The sequence below is a fragment of the Dendropsophus ebraccatus genome, chromosome 12, assembly GCF_027789765.1.
Source record: "Dendropsophus ebraccatus isolate aDenEbr1 chromosome 12, aDenEbr1.pat, whole genome shotgun sequence".
NCBI lineage: Eukaryota > Metazoa > Chordata > Amphibia > Anura > Hylidae > Dendropsophus > Dendropsophus ebraccatus.
The window spans coordinates 57,619,450-57,635,965 of NC_091465.1; the positions used below are offsets into that span (position 1 = coordinate 57,619,450).

A 16,516-nucleotide genomic window follows, 5' to 3' on the forward strand; every position below is an offset into this window, starting at 1 on the left:
ATGGACATGGGTTAAAGGTCTTGTCTTGGGTTAAAAGTCATTTGGAGCTCCCAGCATCATAATAAATCATGATGTTGGGGGCTCTGATGTCCAGTCTGCAGTATGTGCGGACATGTGAAGGGCCCCAAAATAAGACGGTCACTAAGGGGTTAATAAAACTACATGGAATATTCCATACAAGCTGTCCACAGAGGGGAGAAATGGTGCGTTCACACAGAAAGATTTATCTGACAGATCTTTGAAGCCAAAACCAGGAACAGATTATACACAGGTATAAGGTCATAAAGGAAAGACTGGGATCTATCCTCTTTTCAAATCCATTCCTGGCTTTGGCTTTCAAAATCTGTTAGATAAATCTTTCTGTGTAAACGCACCCAAAGAAACTCTCATTAAGGCCCTATTACACAGAACGATTATTGTTTAAAAATTTGCTAAAACAACTGAAAATGAGCAATAATCTGTCCGTGTAATAGCACCCAACGAACAAACGACGGATGAAAAATCATTCATTTTTGTCTTTCAACATGTTGAAAAATTATCATTGGTAGTTTGCCGATCGTTTGCATATTTGTTTGTGTAATAAGTCGTTCCCAATAAAAAATGTTGTGTGGGCTGTCCCATATAACCACGTAAAAACCATCGTTCATAATAGTATTCAGTGAATATAATAACCTCAGAATCGTTCGCTACAAAATCGCTAGTTATCACTAGCAAACGATCATTATAGCGAATCTTTGAATGATAATCACTACGTGTAAGATGAGCTTTACAGTTACTGATGATTATGTAGCTCCTTTCACACAGAATAGCTAAGTTTAGCCTCCCTGAATGTATTCTTATAGTCTCTTATCTTATCTAGAGCTATACAGAGATAAGGATTATACAGTCAATGATAAAAGATGTAAAATGGTAGTGACTAACCTTAGCAGCACTGTTAGAGTCAGTAATGGATGAAGTGGTGTCTTGGCTTGAACACTGGCAGCTGCTCCTGGATAGAAGGTTACCTCTGTCACTTTGTAGAAATTGTGTACACACAAGAATAATCCTGAGTTATTGCATCCTCCTCTGCTCTTGGCACTGCTTGCGTCTTAACAGTTTTGACTTTCTTCCTACTATTTAGACTGTCAAAAACTCTTAAATGTTCCTGGTAAAAGGTCAGAGGTGTGAAACAAATTATCAAAACCTGAAATTCAGGAACACTGTACTCTTGTCATAGGCAAATACCTAGGTATAAGGAAGTGCATTGATCATTTGAACAGATATCATCCACACATCTATTTTTTCTGTCTGTGAATCAGGATCCTCAATCATGGACGGAAAGGGGAGACATTGGGGGAGATTTATCAAACATGGTGTAAAGTGAAACTGGCTCAGTTGCCCCTAGCAACCAATCAGATTCCACCTTTTATTCCTCACAGACACGTTGGAAAATGAAAGGTGGAATCTGATTGGTTGCTAGGGGCAACTGAGCCAGTTTCACTTTACACCATGTTTGATAAATCTCCCCCATGGATTTCAATATGGTCATCCACACATCTATTTCTGACAACTGATTCGCAAAAAAGCAGGACCTGTACAAAGCCAAACATCTCAGCTATGTTCACACATAGTATTTCTGTCAGTCTTTTGGTCAGTCATTTTTCAACCAAAATCAGGAGTAAAACTGACCGGGCAAAATTAGGGCGAGTTTACCCTGAGGAATCAGCACTGAATCAGTAAGGAAAGTGTTTTGGGTGGAATTCTCATGGGATTCCGCACGGAATCAGCAAGGAAAGTGTTCCGCCTGGGATTACCTCTGGCGGAATGCCGTGCAAATTCATTTTTCATTTAAACAAATTACGTTTTCCCAATTCTGTGCTGAATTTTCATGGGCATTCCGCGCTGAAAAATTCACTGCTCAATTCATTTCAATGGAATTCAGCCAGAAGGATTGACATGTCAATTATTCTGGCAGAAAGCGGATCCGCCCCACAAAATTTTGCGCTGAAATTCCGCTGTGTGAGCTGCAAACCGCAAATTCCATTTAACTCAGCACTATTTTTCAGGTGGAATTTTCAGTGAGGAATCAGCGCTGAAATTCAGCCCTGATTCCTCAATGTGAATGGGCCCTTATATTGGAAACATTTACACAGTTTCTGTGTTTTCAACCCACTCCTGGTTTTGGTTGCAAAAACAACTGACTGAAATACTATGTGTGAACATCTTCTTTTGACTTTGACAACATTGAAACATAGGAAAAACAGGAGGGATGGTGGACAAAGTTCTGTGCTCAGCTATGACTGAGGAATTAGAACAGCCCTCTGGGTTATAACAGAGGGGGAGGGAATGCCAAGATTGGCTGGGTTAACCCTTAGACGACCCTGGACGTACCCGTACGACCAGGGCAACCTCCCCGCGTCCAGAGCGGGGCCGGGCGGCGGCCGCGCTCTGAACTGCCACGATCCCGGATGCCGCCTGTAGCCCGCCTGTAGATCGCGGCTATTAGTGGGCACGGTGTGATCGCCTTGCCCGCTAATCAGGTAATCTGAGGCAGCTGTCAAAGATGACAGCTGGCTCCGATTACCGGCTGCAGATGATCGGTGGTGGTATAGTGGGTGAGATCGCTCCTCCGGGACAACGCCGTACCTGCTGCCGGCCGGGGACCTCTCCAAGATGGCCCGTCCCCGACTCGGCACTCGTTTGCCGAAAGCAAACGAGTGCCGATCTCATTGATCTTTGCTGTATAACTATACAGCAAAGATCTCAATGAGAGATCTAAGTGCATATACTCAGCCCAGGGGGGCTTCTAGTATATGTGTAAAAGTAAAAATAAAAGTGATATTATAAGTAAAAAGCCCCCTCCCCAAATAAAAGTCAGAATCACCCCCCTTTTCCCATGTTATAAATAAAAATAAATAAATAAACATGTTTGCTATCGCCATGTCCGTAATAGCCCGAACTATTAATTAATCACATTACTGATTTCGCACGGTAAACGGCGTAAGCGCCAAAAAATCCCAAAGTGCAAAATTGCGCATTTTTGGTCGCATCAAATCCAGAAAAATTGTAATAAAAAGCGATCAAAAAGTCGCATATGCGCAATCAAGGTACCGATAGGAAGTAAACATCATGGCGCAAAAAATTACACCTGACATAGCCCCATAGACCAAAGGATAAAAGCGCTATAAGCCTGGGAATGGAGCGATTTTAAGTGACATACATTTGTTAACAATGGTTTGAATTTTTTACCGGCCATCAGATAAAAGAAAGGTTAGACATGTTATATATCCTTTTAATCATAACGACTTGAGGAACATATATAACAAGTCAGTTTTACCCCAGGGCGAACGGCATAAAAACACAAACCCCCCAAATAAAAGAAATGTGTATTCTTTTTTTTTCAATTTCACCACACTTTGAATTTTTTTTCTGGTTTCGCAGTGTACTTTATGCAAAAATTCCGCCTGTCATTGCAAAGTACAATTAAAAGTACAGCAAAGGTAACAGCATCTCACAAGGCGGATTAGATAAAAAAGTTCTTGTTTATTCCAGCATGGCACCAATACAACGTTTCAAGCGCAATGGTCTTTTTCAAGTATACAGGATCAGAAACATATCATGGTATATAAAGCACTTCCAGCCAATAGCTGGTGTAATCCAATCAGTACAATTAAAATAATTTAACCCATACTACCCCTGTGACACAATCACTATATACATATACTTTATTAGAACTCACAAAAGGTGCTTCATAGATTAAAAACATACTCAGAGAGACCCACCTCCCTGCAGCTGCGATCTCCAAATAGAGCGAGGAAGGAGCGTGCCATGCGCAGATGCCGCATGCGCTATCAATAGCCAATCGCAGCATCGTGGGCGTTACCTCGAGCGGTCAGCTGACCGCTGTCATAGCGACCACAGACGCCATACTACACAGATATCAGCAAACCCCATTAGAAGTCCATATTCAGTAAAGCACGTCCAAGCTTACATTAGGTGCCATCCAGTTCTTCTTAGATCATCATCTGAAGCAAAGTTCTTTATTGGAGTTCCGGCTTGGTAGATATTGCCGACGCACAACACTCATTCATCTACAGTATCTCTAGAGTTTACAAACACGATCAAACACTAGTGTAGATGGTAATGTCTCTTATTTCCACAATCACTTCATGATCGCACCAATAGGGCTACAATGTCCATTGATTAATCAGACGTCATAAGGAGTATTCTCTCACCATGGTTCCCGTGGCATAGCCGCGCAGTCCACACACAGTCTCCCATGTGTGTCCGCTACTCGCCAGTAGCCTCGGATCCCGTTCAACAAGGTTTAGAGTCCACTCCAATAGTCAAGTTAAGCCCCAATCCGCGTACAAATTCACTTCTGGTTTAGATGGAACAGACCTTTTCATATGCATGGAATTTCCGTCCGTGTCCATATCTCATATAAGGGCAGATTGACAACCATACAATCAATCCACTCTGAAGATATTATGGCTTAATATGGCAGCAGTCAGCAAAAACATCAATACACCGGATATAAACTTGTGTCAACTTTATACATAATTGCTTCACACAAATCCGACACCTTGGCGTCGTATCAGATTCTCTAACGAGACATAGGGGTATTGCTGACATCTTATGTAGTTGTAAACTCCTCCTCATAGCACATCTTTAATTTGGCAGAACTCAACCCGGAAAAGGTGTCCAATCTGTAAATAGTAAATAAAGAATTGTTAAAAACATGTAAATGTAAAAAACACATTAAAAAATCCCATAATACCGACTTAACGCATCACTTTGGGGCCAAAGTGCCCAACAGAAAAATCCACTTTAAGGGTATAAACCCACACACCGTATATGCAGCGTATTTACTGCTGCGATACGCAGCAAATACGCAGCAAACACGCAGCAAATACGCAGCAGATTAGATCAAAATAACTTAACACAGCATCAAATCTGTACCAACAAACCTGCTGCGAATTTGCTGCGTATTTGTTGCGTATCTGCTGTGTATACGGTGTGTGGGTTTGTACCCTAACTCCAGCTTTTTTAACTTAAGTTTCCTATCACCACCTCTCACTAGTGGTGCAACATGATCTATTACACGGAATTGTAGCTGACTCATGGTATGTCTCGCTTCCAGAAAATGTTGGGGAATTGGTAATTCTGTTTTCCCTGTCCGGATCGTGCTCTTATGTTTCTGGATCCTCACCCTGATTTCATTAGTGGTCTCCCCCACATAGTATAAGCCACAAGGACAAGAGATTATATAAACAACATAGTCAGATCTACAACTAAATCTTTGCTTAATTGTGAATTTCTGTCCTGTGTGGGGATGACTAAATGTATCACCTTTCAGCATATTACTGCAACAAGAGCAACTCAAGCATGGGAAACATCCCATTTTACTGGTCTTAAGTGTAGTTTGTCTAAGACCTCTAGATATGCCAACATCCGATTTCACCACCATGTCTTTGATGTTACGTGTACGTTTGTATGACATCATAAGGGGATTCTTAAACTCCTCTATCTTAGGGCATCCCTTAGCAATAATACCCCAATTCTTTCTGAGAACGTTTGCAATTTTACCACTAAGTGGTCCAAAAGTGGAGATGAAAGGTATACGCTTTTCCATAGTGCGTAATTTGGGTTTAAATAGATCAGACCTTGGCATATCCAGAGCCCTAGTATTATGTTTTTGGACTAGCTGTGGAGGGTATCCCCTGGCAATGAATTTCTCACACAGAGTTCAATCTATCATCCAACGGACATGACTCCAGAAAGATGACACATAAACGAACTCCTCCTCCAGGCCACATTGGACCCCATGGCGGTCCCGCTACACTGCAAGAAAAATTCATCGCCAAACGCAAAAAATTCTTACGCAAGACGAATTCAAGCAGCGTCAGGAGGAATTCCGTGTGTTCTGGAGGCATGTCCGTGCTGGTGAGTTTCTTCCGAACTGCACTCAAACCCAGGTCGTGTGAAATTGACGTGTAAAGTGAAACTACGTCAAAAGACGCTAATATACATTGGCCTGTAACATGTAAGGTAGAAATTTTAGTTAGAAAATCGCTTGTATCTCTAACATAAGAGTCAGTTTCTACAGCAAAGTGTCTGAGTTTACGGTCAAGAAAAATGGCAACATTAGAGCATACTGAACCTCTTCCAGAAACGATTGGACGCCCTGGAGGGGCGTCCAGCCGCTTATGGATTTTAGGGAGCATATATATAACCGGTGTGGTGGGGTTCTCAATCAATAAATACTCATGCAGATGTTCATCATTAATCCCCATCGTCATTGCATCAGTCACCAGTTTCCCTAGTTCCCTCTGGAACTCAAAGATGGGGTTATTCGATAGTTTAGTATAGACTTCCACATCATAAATTTGTCTATATACCTCCTGTTTATAGGCATCAGTGCGCATCACCACCAAGGCCCCGCCCTTGTCGGCGGGCTTGATGATGATGCGCACATCCGACATCAGCTCCTCCAGAGCTTGCTTTTCTGGCCTAGTGAGGTTAAAATTAACAACACCTTTTTGTTCCCTCTGTCTTAATGACTCCTCTTCCTTCAAAACAATTTGTACATATGCTTCCACACAATGATTATGTACAGGTGGATAAAAGTTGCTCACATTAGTCAAACCTTTATCCTTCAAACAAAGCATATTGTCCTGTTTGTACTTGGGTTTGCTTTTAGGCTGCTCTGAAAAAAACACTTAGTTTTAATCTGCGAAAAAAATTATGTAAGTCCAGGTCCAATCTGAACCAATCCATAGAATAGATGGGACAAAATGATAAACCTTTAGATAATAAATGCATTTTTTCATCGGTTAGAGAAATATCAGAAATATTTACCACTAGGGAGGCTTGGGCTATGTCGGTGGATTGCGTTTCCCTGTCGTGCGAGTCACCCTGTTGTTTTTGTTGTTGTTCTCTCTTACGTTTCCTCCAGTTTTTGCGCCCTCCTCTGCGCGTCCGCCTCCTGCATCTCTCATTGGGCCTTTGTCCAAAAAAGGTGCTGGATTCCTTCCTGTTGCTCCTTGTGTTGAGTCATCTGTAGAGTCATATTCATCAGTGAAACCAAAGTCACGTTCCTTTCTTTGTTTGAAGTTTTTTCCACAATTTACTTTACGTCCTTTAGGTTTTTTCTTTCTGTCCTGTTGAAAATCAACTGAAGAATGCCAATTATAGACTTGTCCATTATCATAATCATACATATCCCTGAACCATTTATTTTTCTTTACTTCCTCTATGTCTGTACCGAATTTTTTAATATTCGCTTCCACTTTCTCAGATATTTGTGTCCATTGCTCAGCAGGAATCAACGTTTTAAGTTGTCTTTCATAAGTCAAGATTTTAACTTTGCTATTCTCCACCTCTGTTTGTAAACATTCCGCATTGAGTAACATAATGTCAAAGGAAAATTTGTTGCATATCTGTTTGAATTTTTTTGCGTTTGGCGATGAATTTTTCTTGCAGCGTCGCGGGACCGCCATGGGGTCCAATGTGGCCCCAACGTATGCAAACATCTACATGGCGGTCCTGGAGGAGGAGTTCGTGTATGTGTCATCTTTCTGGAGTCATGTCCGTTGCTGGCTTTGGTATATAGATGATATTTTTCTTTTGTGGGAGGGGACAAAGGAGGAGCTATTTTGTTTTCGTGACTATTTAAACACTATACATGACGGTTTGCAATTCACTCTAGTGTCCTCACAGGTGGAAATCCAATTCCTTGATACACGCATCTTCAAAATTGATGATAGACTGGAATCCGATCTTTACGTAAAGCCAACGGATAGGAACAACATTTTACATTTTCAGAGTAACCACCCAAAAAGAATGCTAGAGTCACTACCCTGGAGCCAAATGCTCAGAGTCAGACGAGTGGTTGGACAAGAGGAGGTAGTGGATGATAGATTGAACTCTATGTGTGAGAAATTCATTGCCAGGGGACACCCTCCACAGCTAGTCCAAAAACATAAGAATAGGGCTCTGGATATGCCAAGGTCTGATCTATTTAAACCCAAATTGTGCAATATGGAAAAGCGTATACCTTTCATCTCCACTCTTGGACCACTTAGTGGTAAAATTGCAAACATTCTCAGAAAGAATTGGGGTATTATTGCTAAGGGATGCCTTAAGATAGAGGAGTTCAAGAATCCCCCTATGATGTCATACAAACGTACACGTAACATCAAAGACATGGTGGTGAAATCGGATGTTGGCATATCTAGAGGTCTTAGACAAACTACACTTAAGACCAGTAAAATGGGATGTTTCCCATGCTTGAGTTGCTCTTGTTGCAGTAATATGCTGAAAGGTGATACATTTAGTCATCCCCACACAGGACAGAAATTCACAATTAAGCAAAGATTTAGTTGTAGATCTGACTATGTTGTTTACATAATCTCTTGTCCTTGTGGCTTATACTATGTGGGGGAGACCACTAATGATATCAGGGTGAGGATCAAGAAACTTAAGAGCACGATCCGGACAGGGAAAACAGAATTACCAATTCCCCAACATTTTCTGGAAGCGAGACATACCATGAGTCAGCTACAATTCCGTGTAATAGATCATGTTGCACCACTAGTGAGAGGTGGTGATAAGAAACTTAAGTTAAAAAAGCTGGAGTTAAAGTGGATTTTTCTGTTGGGCACTTTGGCCCCAAAGGGATTGAACTTGGAATATAAGGTGTTGCCTGGTATGTGATGCGTTAAGGCTGTATTATGGGATTTTTTAATGTGTTTTTTATAGTTTTTTACATTTACATGTTTTTAACAATTCTTTATTTACTATTTACAGATTGGACACCTTTTCCGGGTTGAGTTCTGCCAAATTAAAGATGTGCTATGAGGAGGAGTTTACTACTACATAAGATGTCAGCAATACCCCTATGTCTCGTTAGAAAATCTGATACGACGCCAAGGTGTCGGATTTGTGTGAAGCAATTACGTATAAAGTTGACACAAGTTTATATCCGGTGTATTGATGTTTTTGCCGACTGCTGCCATATTAAGCCATAATATCTTCAGAGTGGATTGATTGTATGGTTGTCAATCTGCCCTTATATGAGTTATGGACACGGACGGAAATTCCATGCATATGAAAAGGTCTGTTCCATCTAAACCAGAAGTGAATTCGTACGCGGATTGGGGCTTAACTCGACTATTGGAGTGGACTCTTAACCTTGTTGAACGGGATCCGAGGCTACTGGCGAGTAGCGGACACACATGGGAGACTGTGTGTGGACTGCGCGGCGATGCCATTGGGAACCATGGTGAGAGAATACTCCTTATGACGTCTGATTAATCAATGGACATTGTAGCCCTATTGGTGCGATCATGAAGTGATTGTGGAAATAAGAGACTTTACCATCTACACTAATGTTTGACCGTGTTTGTAAACTCTAGAGATACTGTGGATGAATGAGTGTTGTGCGTCGGCAATATCTACCAAGCCGGAACTCCAATAAAGAACTTTGCTTCAGATGATGATCTAAGAAGAACTGGATGGCACCTAATGTAAGCTTGGACGTGCTTTACTGAATATGGACTTCTAATGGGGTTTGCTGATATCTGTGTAGTATGGCGTCTGTGGTCGCCATGACAGCGGTCAGCTGACCGCACGAGGTAACGCCCACGACGCTGCGATTGGCTTTTGATGCGGTGGATGCGGCAGGACGACGGCATCTGCGCATGGCACGCTCCTTCCTCGCTCTATTTGGAGATCGCAGCTGCAGGGAGGTGGGTCTCTCTGAGTATGTTTTTAACCTATGAAGCACCTTTTGTGAGTTCTAATAAAGTATATGTATATAGTGATTGTGTCACAGGGGTGGTATGGGTTAAATTATTTTAATTGTACTGATTGGATTACACCAGCTATTGGCTGGAAGTGCTTTATATACCATGTGTGAGGATGATCAATATATATTCACGATCTTGAATAAAATATCCCTGATCACTCATATTTGGCAAAGCTCCTCACCCCCCCCCCCCCCCCCCCCCCCCCCACACACACACTTTTTTTTGTTTCTTTTTGAAGCTGGTGTCCTGTTTTCCTTTGGGCACTAGATGTCATGGCTAGATGGATTGGGGCCATATAGTGAGAGTCCTGGATATTAACAGATTCGCTTATCTCTTACCAGACTGGGGGCGCAATAAAACGTCCTCATGGCGTAATGGCTTTATGACAAGGGGTCTGGCTGCAATATGCATCCAGAGTTCACGCAGGAGACAATCAGAGGTCACTGTAGACGTCTATGGAGAAATTTGACCCCTTCAGAAAGATGACAAGCTGTCATATTCCAGAGGTGAGATTCGCTACAGGTCAGCAGGGTAGGGAGAGGGACCCACCATTGTAAAAGCAAGAAAGTGGCTCTAGGGGAACCCAGGGAAACCTGTAACTCCCCTAATCGGGTACACACCAGACCCATGGTTGGTATGCCCGTGACCGGCAGGTGATGCCCCGTAGTTTGATGCCCCTGGAATGCTGATCGGAAACGCGCCTGCCAAGTTATGAGGATTTGAAAATCTTCAGGCAAGCGTCTCCGGTCATAAAAGATGGACCATTAGCTCATTAGCATAGTCCCTGTCACCCCCCTGTGAGGTCAGAGGAGGGAGGGAGACAACTGCTCTCACCATGCTTGATAAGGCAGGGAGTATGATGGGAGAGTGTTCAACACTTGGGGAACTTGTTATGAGTGTGTTGGCCCGCCGTTCCTGCTAATCCCCATAGCGTTCCAGTTCCAAACAGCCCGATAGCAAAGTAGGTTCTGGTTTTCTCCTTTTTATTTTAAGAACTGTTTTTACTGTGTATGTATGTGTCTGTATATTTTGTACCATCTCTTTTTTATTGTGACCTGTACTGTATGCACTGTCCTTTTTTATTTGATATTAAATTTCACTTTAATAAGAGCTTTCCTGTGTTCTAAAAAGGCCCTATGTCTCTGAAGTAAAACGTTACCAGGGGTAAGTGATTACCATAAGATTGTGATAGATGTAATTTGTAGTTGCCTTAGGTGTGCATAAGGGTAAGGTGTCACGTCAGCCTTATTGTGACGTGTGGTGGCAGCAGAAAACGTGTAACTGGGTGTTAGGTTCTGGTTGGTAGCTGATCCAAGACGGTCCGAGGTGAGCCCGGTTGCCTACTAGCCAGAACCTAAGTCACGGGGATCGTGACAAATTGGTGGCAGCGGTGGGATATCTTAGAACATTAAGTCTGTGGAGTAATAAATTGCTCTGTACACTTAAGGGCTGAGTTATCTGTAGCAGACTTTCTCAGTCTACAGGAAGGCTCTCAGTGCATACACTTGGTTATAACAGACATATATATATATATACGTGAAACAGTTTTTCCCCTCCCCTGTTCTCTGTTCTTCTATCCTATCTTTTATTTGGCAAATCCCTGCTAAAATGGCGGAGGCATATCGAAATTACACGAGAGATGGGCTACGCAGCCTTTGTGAGCAAAGAGGTCTGGAAGGAGGGAATCGCAGTAAAGACCAGCTGATCCAAGCATTGATGGAAGATGATGCCCGGCCAGAGCAGCCTGTGGTCTCCACACCATCATCGGAGGCAGCAGAGGGTCCGGTTCTGGAATCAATGGGGCACCAACGTACTGGTAGCGCCAGTCCGCAGAATGGTACGGACTCTCCTTTACCTTTGATTCTCCAACAGATGGCCGACTGCGACCAAGCTGTGCGGTTGGAGCTTATACGGGAATTTGCAGCAGCACGACAGCAGGAGGCTGATCGAGAATTCGCAGCACGCGAACGCCAAGCTGAACGAGAATTCACCGCACGACAGGCAGAGGCCGAGAGGCAGCATCAGCTGGAACTAGCACGTGCCCAGAGGTCCAGTAATTTCCCACCCAACCGTGAGTCCAGTGAGACGGGACACCTTAAACCCCGTTTAGATCACTTCCCGGTGATGGAGAAGGATGGGGACCTGGACACGTTTCTCAGAGGCTTTGAGAAAATTTGCAGACAGTACCAGTTGCCTTGTGAGCAGTGGGCGCGGTACTTGACCCCAGGACTGAGAGGCAAAGCCCTGGAGGTTTTTGTCTCCTTGCCCAGAGACAAGGACGGTGACTATGAGGCCATTAAGCAAGCCCTCATCCAGAAATACAATCTCTCGCCAGAGATGTATCGGAAACGATTCCGGGCTATGCAGCGTGGACCTCATGACAGTTACTCAGATGTCATTGATGGATTGAACACCAACTTTCACCAGTGGATCGAAGGACTGTCTATCCACACCTTTGAGGATCTCAAAGACCTGATGGTCAAGGATCAGTTTTTGCACCTGTGTCCCGCAGAAGTTCGTCAGTTCATCTTGGACCGAGAACCCAGAGATGCCGCGCAAGCAGCCAAGCTGGCCGACACGTACACCGCCAATCGGGCCCCGCACTATCAGAAGCCGGCAGTGACCAGCTGGAAAGGGGGTAAGCAGACTTCTACCAACTCTGTCCCTGCTACTCGACCCTCTGGGGGTTTTACCCCTGTGGTCCCCACCAAACCTGTTGCTGATACCCGCATCTGTTTTATGTGTCGCAAAGGGGGACATATTAGTCGAGACTGTCCCGAGAGGAAGAAACCAACCCCTGTGCCCAAATCACCGGTTTCCCCATCTACTGTTTTGTTTGTGGGTGGACGGGGAGGGAAGCTCAGTGATAACATGCAGGCCGTTACCGTGGGTAACAAAATCACGATGGGCTTGAGGGACACTGGGGCGGAGATCACCCTGGTTCGCCCGGAACTGGTGAACGAAGAGGACTTAATCCCTGGGAAAACACGAACTGTGACTGGGATTGGAGGAGTGAGCCCCGCTTTGCCCATGGCGAGGGTATTTCTTGACTGGGGGGCTGGGAGTGGAATAAGGGAGGTGGGAGTGACGGATCATATTCCCACGGATGTCTTATTAGCCACTGATCTTGGTTCCTTAGTCTCCCACTATGTACCTGCTGATGTCAGGGAGGATTCACAGGTTCCTGGCATTTCATGTGCATCCCCCTCATTGGTTGGTGCTAGTGCGGAGGTCTATAAAGATGACCTCACTGTTTGTACTAACCCTTTAAATGTGATAAACATGAGTACTAATCCTGATGCCAATTACATAGGTAATGAATCTGATGTATATAACCAGGACTGTACCAGGCTTCCATCTGTCCCCCTCACCCCTGATCCTCAGCAGGTGGGCGGAACAGATTGTAAGTACATAGCTGTGGTGACGCGTAGTGGGCGGGGCCACTCTGACACAGTGAGTGGAAGCCCCCCTGCGGTGTGTATACCAGCAGCTGGAGGGTCAGCTGACAGCTCACAGCTGAATCAAGGCATCAGAGCAGACGAGGTGATGTCTGGCAACTCTCAAAGTGACTGGGCCCAATTTCAGGCAGCTTTGCTGACTGATGGGACGTTACAGAAACTGAGAGAGCTGGCTGATAGCACCCCGGCTGAGTCTGATACCGAGCGGATAACCTGGGATCAGGGCCGTCTCTATAGGCAGATGATTCCCACCGAGGATCAACCGGAATGGGTGCAGAGTAGGCAGCTGGTAGTGCCTCGTCCATTCCGGGAGCGACTACTGCAAGTGGCCCATGAGATACCCCTCGCAGGCCACTTGGGTATCCGCAAGACCCAGGACCGGTTGAAACAGCGTTTCTATTGGCCGGGTATGGGAAAAGAAGTGGCTAACTTCTGCCGGTCATGTCTGGTCTGTCAAAGGATGGGAAAGCCTGGGCATGTTCCCAAGGCTCCCCTCATCCCTTTACCGATCATAGATGAGCCGTTCCAGCGGGTGGCCGTAGATATTGTAGGACCGTTAGCAGTACCCAGTAGTTCTGGCAAAAGCTACATTCTTACCGTGGTAGATTATGCTACTAGGTACCCAGAAGCAGTTGCCCTATCCTCCATCAGGGCCGATAAAGTTGCGGATGCACTTCTCACCATCTTTTCCCGAGTAGGATTTCCTAAGGAGATGCTGACGGATCAGGGAACACAGTTTATGTCTAACTTGATGGAGTGCCTCTGCAAGAAAATACAGGTGCAGCATCTGGTCGCCAGTGCCTATCACCCACAGACTAATGGTCTGTGTGAGCGGTTCAATGGCGTCCTCAAGCAGATGCTCAAGATGCTTGTGGAGTCCCACGGACGGGACTGGGAGCGCTACCTCCCGCACCTGCTATTTGCTTACAGAGAAGTACCTCAGGCATCCACTGGGTTCTCTCCGTTTGAGCTCCTCTATGGAAGACGAGTACGGGGTCCCCTAGATCTCATCAAGGAATCCTGGGAGGGAGAAGTGGGTCACCCTGACGTCTCGGTCGTAGACTATGTACTAAGATTCAGGGAGAGGATGGAAACCCTGACCGGCCTGGTTCAGGAGAACATGGCCCAGGCGCAGGATAGTCAGAAAAGGTGGTACGACCGAAATGCCCGAGAGCGCATTTACGCCGTCGGACAAAAGGTGTGGGTACTAATACCCATGCCTCAAAACAAGCTGCAGGCCGCATGGGAAGGACCTTACACCATTCACCAGCGGGTGAATGATGTGAACTATGTTGTCACTATTGATCATATTCGCAAGAAGCACAAAGTGTTTCATGTTAACATGATCAAGGCCCATGTGGAGCGTGACACGTGTGTCATGCCAGTGTGCAGTCTGCCAGAGGAAGGGGAGAGTGACAGTCTAGTTGACGTCGTAGCTGATGCAAAGACCGAGGGGACCCTAGCCGAGGCCCAGCTGAACCCACAGCTAACAGAGACCCAGAAGTCCCAGCTGTGGGCGGTGCTGAACCCGTTCCTGTCCACGTTCACGGGGAAACCAGGGAGGACTAGCCTTGCGGTGCACCATGTAGACACGGGTGCGCACCTCCCTATCCGACAGTCAGCCTACCGGGTCTCCTTAGAGGTGCGGGCGGACATGAAGAGGGAGATAGAGGAGATGTTGGGCATGGGCGTGATCCAGAGATCCCATAGCTCATGGGCCTCACCGGTTGTTCTTATCCCTAAGAAAGACCGGACAACTCGTTTTTGTGGGGACTATCGGAAACTGAATGCCATCACGGTGTTCGATGCGTATCCGATGCCCCGCATTGAAGAGTTACTGGATCAGCTCGCCGGTGCCCAATACATCACGATTATGGACTTAAGTAGGGGATACTGGCAGATTCCCATGTCCAAAGAAGCCCAGGAGAGGTCAGCCTTCATCACGCCATTTGGGCTGTACGAGTATGTCGTCATGCCCTTTGGCATGAAGAATGCCCCTGCCACATTTCAGCGCTTGGTTAACCAGCTGCTCGAGGAGTTTGAAGGGTTTGCAGTAGCTTACCTGGATGACATCGCTGTGTTTAGTCAGACCTGGGAGGATCACCTGTCCCACCTGTCACAGGTGCTACAGCGGATCCAAACAGCCGGGCTGACAATCAAGCCTGGAAAGTGTCAGATGGCCATGACAGAGGTCCAGTACCTTGGACACAGAGTAGGGGGAGGGACCTTGAGACCCGAACAAGGTAAGGTGGAGGCTATTGTAGCCTGGCCCACCCCCAAGACCAAAAAGCAGGTGATGTCCTTTCTAGGGACTGCAGGGTACTATAGGAAGTTCATTCCCAACTATAGCACCCTTGCAAAACCCTTAACGGACCTCACAAAAAAGAGATTGCCACAAGTGATTAGTTGGACCCCAGATTGTGAGCAAGCTCTAACGGCGCTAAAGCGGGCCCTGGCAAGCGCACCAGTCTTGCAAAGCCCCGACTTTAACCGCCAATTCATCGTCCAGACTGACGCCAGCGCATATGGCCTAGGCGCTGTGCTCAGTCAGGTCAATGCAGCAGGGGAAGAGCATCCCATACTTTACCTGAGTAGGAAACTGCTATCTAGGGAAGTAGCATACGCCACGGTGGAGAAAGAGTGCTTAGCCATCGTGTGGGCCCTGCAGAAGTTGCAGTCGTACCTGTATGGGCGCCGATTTACGGTCATTACTGATCACAACCCTCTGAGTTGGTTACACCGGGTAGCTGGTGACAACGGGAAGTTGCTGAGGTGGAGTTTGGCGCTGCAGCAGTATGAGTTCACCATCCAACACAAGAAGGGAAGTAATCATGGTAATGCTGACGGATTGTCCCGGCAGGGCGAAGTGGTCGAGGATGGCGTGGGATATTGATGGATGGATCAATAGTCCCGTGCCATATCTCAAAGGGGGAGGTGTGAGGATGATCAATATATATTCACGATCTTGAATAAAATATCCCTGATCACTCATATTTGGCAAAGCTCCTCGCCCCCCCCCCCCCCCCCCCCCCCCCCCCCCCACACACACTTTTTTTTTGTTTCTTTTTGAAGCTGGTGTCCTGTTTTCCTTTGGGCACTAGATGTCATGGCTAGATGGATTGGGGCCATATAGTGAGAGTCCTGGATATTAACAGATTCGCTTATCTCTTACCAGACTGGGGGCGCAATAAAACGTCCTCATGGCGTAATGGCTTTATGACAAGGGGTCTGGCTGCAATATGCATCCAGAGTTCACGCAGGAGACAA

General features: G+C 45.6%; 1 protein-coding gene across 3 annotated transcripts in view; it reads right to left on the minus strand.

Annotated features, from left to right (window-relative positions):
* LOC138769460 (NXPE family member 1-like) overlaps positions 1-16,516 on the minus strand; it is a 123,907-nt gene that overhangs the window by 91,899 nt on the left and 15,492 nt on the right. The window contains exons 1-2 of one of the 3 annotated variants that reach the window (XM_069947960.1): positions 3,762-4,123; positions 922-1,144 (exon numbers count right to left, since the gene is read on the minus strand). The gene's annotated coding sequence lies outside the window, so the exon portion shown is untranslated. Of the gene's footprint in view, positions 1-921; positions 1,145-3,761; positions 4,124-16,516 lie in introns of those variants that run through there. The other 2 variants (XM_069947962.1, XM_069947961.1) reach the window with 2 other exon arrangements.